The sequence below is a fragment of the Manis pentadactyla genome, chromosome 10 (assembly GCF_030020395.1).
Source record: "Manis pentadactyla isolate mManPen7 chromosome 10, mManPen7.hap1, whole genome shotgun sequence".
Taxonomy (NCBI): domain Eukaryota; kingdom Metazoa; phylum Chordata; class Mammalia; order Pholidota; family Manidae; genus Manis; species Manis pentadactyla.
The window spans coordinates 71,187,899-71,193,591 of NC_080028.1; the positions used below are offsets into that span (position 1 = coordinate 71,187,899).

The window sequence follows — 5,693 nt, forward strand, 5'->3', positions numbered from 1 at the left end:
CTTTGAAGCCCATTAGCCTGGCTCTGAATTCTGGCACTGGCAGTTCTACCTATGAAATATCTGGAACAGTGCTGATCAATAGAACTTTCTGCAGTAATCAAAATGGTCTGTATCTGTGCTGCCCAATGTGGTACCCACTGACTACATGTGGTTATCGGCACTTGAACTAGTTGTCGGTACAATCTAGGCAGTGAATTTTTTATTTTTAAGCTATTAAGTAATTTACAAGTGGCCAGCTGCTACTGTCTTGGACGGTGCCACCCTGGAAAACTGCTTGACCTCTAGGAGCCTCATATCTATAAATTAAGGGACAAATAAGAGTTACTTCTCAATTGGGCTATTGTCAGGATTGGAGATCATGTATACTGAGCACCTGGTAATGTGCCAGGCCTCCAATAAAATACTGCTTATTTTCCTTATTAACATCAGGGTGTCACTCTTTAAAAACAAAAAAGCAGCTTGCCTGGAAAATGAGTGCTCAGAAGCACCCCAACAGAGAGACTAGAAATTCTAAGCCTTTCCAGAGAAACCCTTGGAAAATATTCCTTAATTGTTAGAAGTTCAATAGCAGCAGGAGGTTATCAGTTGCAAGGGCTGTATTTCATTACAGATCTAGCGGCAGCTCAATAAATTAAGCAATCACTCAAAATAACATGTTGCTTTAATCCCCTCTTGGAACAATTTCAAGTTGTTTGGTTTTATATTAGCACAGCTCTTGAAAGGCGACTCACATTGGCCTCATTTCTTTTCCCTCAATTCATCAGCTCCTCTCTGGATATATCTTTGCATCTCCTGGCTAGCAGGAGGAAGTATTCCAAGCTGAGCAGACCTTCTTTCATCAAAACTGGAGCGTTTTCCATCCTCTGGCCTTTACGCGTTCCACATTTCATTTGCTAAAATTATTGGCAGGTTTATCTGCAACTAAAACAGAAAGAGACACCTCTCAGCAGCCAGTTCTGGATGTGGAAAGCTAACTTGCAGAGGCTTTTCCATTTTCATCATCTCCCTACTGGTTTATGATCTCACTGTAGAATTTCGTTTCCCCTAGAAACTTGGCACTGGAGGTGTCAGCCTGGGAACATATTTGTTTGTGTAAATTAAAAGAAGAATATGTTTTGACCATATTTAAGTTCTAACCAAACCAAAGAAATAAATACTGAGTTGTACAACGCTTCTCACAACAGGGTTCTGGCTCCCCTCCCCAAACTCTGTCTTTGTTTATAAAACCCAAACCAACCAGGCCTCTGAATGGCCTATTGCTTCCCAAAGTGACAAGGGACAACCTCAAGGGCCATGTCCACTCCAACCCAGATGCACATGGAAAGTCCCCTTACCTCATTTGGGATCTGCTTCCCCGACACACTGCATTCTTGCAAGGGTGGGTGAGGGTGCTGGAAATAGGCACCCTCACACGTGCGTTGTCGATGGGCATGAATGGATGATACTTTCTGCACTGGGAAATAGCTACAGAAATTAAAAAGGCATATATCCTCTGCCCATGAAACTCCACTTCTAGGAAGGTAGCCTATAAACGTACTTGGATACATGCCAAAATGTATATACGTTTTAACACCAAAATCCTGAGTTGGGAGGCTCTGGGCTGCACAGGAACCTGAGTTGATCCCATTGATATAAAAGGGTTGGGATGGGGGGCCTCATTACTCTGGTGGCTGAGACCGAGAAAGGGAAAGGCCAAGCTGTGCTTGGATCTGGGGCCTGGAAGGCTCTGGGGTCTGACTGCCTGGTGGGTCTCTCTCCTGTTCCCCTACCCCACCCCGTCCCTGGTGTCTCCCTCCCTCTGCTTAGAGATCTCACTCTCTGGAGCCACAGCTAGCTCTGGATGCTGGAGAAGAGGGGAGAAGAAACCTTCCCACCAGCTCCAGTTAGGACATTCCTGGATTGGGCCTGCTTGGGCCACATGACCCCTCCTGAACCAATCACTGTGGCCCAGTGCAGAAGTGGGCTACTGTGATGGGTCAGCTTTGGTCATGTGCCGATGCCTGGCCTCATCAGCTGAGGGACAGGTGTTGTGAGCAGCGATCATTGACCATCTTCACGCTGGGTGTCAGGTCTGTTGCGGGAAGTGGGGGAGAAAGTTCGAGAAGAAAAAAAAGCAGCTAGAACCCAGCCACCTACCGCCTCTGGAGACTTCTCTTGGCTGTGCAGCATCTACATCCACTCTGCTGAGACTTGCCTCAATCCTGAGTTGGACTTTGCTCTAAGATCCACTTTGTGGTCTACAAGCCCAGAAGCTGCCAGCAGGATTTACTCAGACCTGTTGTTTTGCTATTGTCATTGTTATTTTAATCACATTGAAGGTTTTTTTAATCTTTGGTTTATGATTGCCTCTCTTGCCCCAAGGGGTAGGAACTGCCAGTCTTGATTACCATGTTGCTCACGCCCAGTAGGCAGCGCCTTATACACCGCAGGTGCTCAGATAATTGAATGAATGACGTTTCTTCACTCCCTGAACATCCCACAGAGAACAGGAGGAGCCCAAGGTCCTTACCTGTTTCCACCTTGAAGAGTCTCCCTCGTCCCTCCTGTCCCGCCCTGCCACCCTGCTGCCCACCCTTCCTGAAGATTCCGGTAAGCACCTCGTTGGGAGCTCTGCATCTCTGGGTGTCTCGAGTAAAGACGATGAATTCTTGGGTTGAGCAGCTAAATAAGCACAGGAAATAGGGTTCACTTAGTGGCGATTATCCTTGAGAAGGACAGTGGAACTCTGAGCTGGGAGCGGTTGGGCGCTGTGACTGGTTGCCAGTGTCGGCCATGACCACCTGCCTCTAATGGGCACCCCTGGTCCCGCCACTGTCCTAGGTGGTTTGCCACTTGGTGGGCCTCTGCTCTGAAGACCACAGCTCTGTCATTTGCTGTGAAAGCAGAGTACGCTGGCAGTCCAAGACAAAATGGTGTGATGGAAGAACGCAGCTGCAGGTTCTGAGGGAGGAAGGCTTAAGACAAATGGTCATTTTTCAAAAAGTACTTTTAATTCACATGTCAGCTGAGGTCAGCTTGTTTTTGAAGATTCACATATAATGGGCTTGAACCCTGCCCCACATGCCGCTGTCTCCCACGAGGGAGACCCAACTGTGCTTGGAACCTTCCAGGGGTTGGGTGAAGGGTGCTTATGCCTCTCCTAGGCACCAAAGCTCTAAATTCTTATGTCCCACGAATTAGTTCTGCTTGGGTGCCCTTTTGCTGGCCACTTGGGCATGTGACCTGTGAGCTGCACAGGGCCTACGCTTGGTTTAATGCTCTGCTGTTGTCTTGAGCTTCTTAGTAATTTTTGGACAAAGGGCACATTTTCACCTTGCAAATTATGTAGCCAGTCCTGCTTCACTCAGGAGCTGTTCCTTTCCCACCTCACACTGATCCATGTTAGCCTCTGTCCCAATTCCTCCATTCTCACCAAATTCCATCCACACATCAGATGTGGATGCAGGAGACTTTGAGGGTTTGGGACAAAAGAAAACGTTGACTTCTTGGCCCAGTTAACAATATAAAGGGCAGTGTTTGAATAGGCTCAAACCATTCAGTGGGAAACACACTTGGAGGGAAAAAAATGGAGGAGGAGGGAATGCAGATGAATTAAGACTGGCAAAGGTTGATAATCATTGAGCCTGGATGATGCGTATGGGCCGCTTGTTACAGAACTTTCTCTACTTTCAGTATGGTGGGAAATTTCCATAATACAAAGGTGAAAAAGGCAATATATAAGATGTGCCTCTGGCGATTTCTGCATGTTAAACGTGGTGTGGCATATGACCCAGGAGTTCCATTTCTAGGTATATACCCAAGAAAGATGAAAACACAGATCTACATAAAAACTTACACGTGAATGTTGACAGGTGAATTATTTTCATAATGATCAGAAAGTATACACCATCTAAATGTCCATCAAGTGATGATGAACAGGTAAATAAATTGTGGATGTTATTCAGCCATAAAAAGGAATGAAGTTCCGAGAGGCCTACAGCATGGATGAACCTTGAGAACATAATGCTAAGTGAGAGGAGCCATTCACAAAGGCTCACATACCATGTGATTCCCTTTACATGAAATGTCCAGAACAGATAACTCTATAGAGAAAATAGATTAACGTTAGGATTGGGGTGGGGAGAGCTGGCCACTGATTGTTAGTATAGGGCATTTCTTTTTGAGGCTGTGGAAATGTTCTATAATTGTGATGGCGGATGCACAACTCTGAATATATTCAAGGCACACTTTGAATGGATGAATCGTATGATAAGAGAATATCTCAATGAAGCTGCTAAAAAAAAAAAGCCATCCCCTCTCTTGCCTCCTCCACTTTCTCCTTGCACTCGCTTGTGAATTTTAAAATCCCCACTGTGCTCTGTTCTGGCAGTCACTGACAATTCCTAATAGTTGTAAACTCCAAGGGATTCAGAATTCCCTCAAGGAGAGAGGGGTTAATTCAGTATCTCCAGAGCCAGTGGGCTCTGGTCTAAAAAGTAACTTCGTTTAGGTAGGGAGAGAGGTGGAGAAGAGCATTGTCACAACCAAGTTCTTCCTAACTGGAAGGTAGGTTTCTGGGTCTGGAACAGGGGCAGGCAAGCTATAGCCTATGGGCCAAATTCAGCCCACATCCTAATTTTGTGCATACAGACACCTCTGTTTGTTTCCATGTTGTCTAGGGCTGAGTTCTTGTTATGATGAGTAGGAGAGCTGCAACGGAGACCATGTGACCTGCAAAGCCTAAAATATTCAGTATCTGGCCCTATAGAAGGAAAGTGTGCTGGTACCTGAGAAGGAAGAGTCAGGGCTTGAACCCCAGCTCATGACATGCTGGGTGTGTGACCTTGGACATGTCAATTCCATTCTCTAAGCCTGTTTCCTCATCCGTGAAATAGAGATAACAGTTCTTCCCTTACATGTTGCTGGGCAACTAAAATGACTTCATATGTGTAGAAAATGAGAATTCCCACTTCACAGGATTTTCTGAGGCAATGGAGATAATGCGGTGAAAACAGTTGGCAAAAAGTGTACAAAAGTATACACTTATATTGTTACAAATATCTCAATGGCTTTTGAAAGATTCTTTGCTTCTTAGTAATATTTATAACTTGGAGCTTTGAGACAGTAAAAGAACTGTAATTTCAGAGGGAAAAAAATCCAAAATCCAAAAATCCAAGCCCTCTCCTCTAACAGTCCAGGAAACTGCTCCCTGATGCCGCCTGGGACCTGAGCCTCCCAGAGCTAACCCCAGGATCCTCTTGACTGACCCCTGCATCTTCCCCAGTAGGAGGCGCCCTGGAACCTAGGTCTGCATGGCTTTAAATACTTGTCTCTGAGCTCACCAGAACCGGTTAAACAGTAATCTGCTACAGGGTGTTGGCACGCAGATTTGGGGCAGTGGGAGGAAAAGGACGTGCATCTCCACCCCCTGAAGGGGCTCTCCAGAAGCCTGCTGGGCTGCCTGGGGCTGACACCACTGCATGGACGACCTGCTTTCCCGGAAGGTGTCACTGAAATAGGTCTGGTTCCAGAGACATAACAGCCTCCTATTCACTGGCTTCATTTCACAACTATTAACCAAGCAGCTAATACACACTAGGCTCTGGGGATACAGCAGTGAGTGATGCATGGTCCCTGCCTTCTCATAGGGAGACCAGACAAATGAGTAGGCATTTGGGCCACTCCGCCTGGTAGTGAAGTCTTCATACTCTCCT

General features: G+C 46.2%; 1 long non-coding RNA gene across 1 annotated transcript; it reads right to left on the reverse strand.

Moving 5' to 3' along the window:
• Positions 1–643: 643 nt before the first annotated feature.
• LOC118928536 (uncharacterized) lies at positions 644–2,585 on the reverse strand. Its single transcript, XR_005031274.2, has 2 exons — positions 1,335–2,585; positions 644–921 (listed from the first exon to the last, which is right to left on the reverse strand). It is a non-coding gene; the product is annotated as an uncharacterized LOC118928536 (long non-coding RNA).
• Between the last annotated feature and the right edge of the window lie 3,108 nt (positions 2,586–5,693).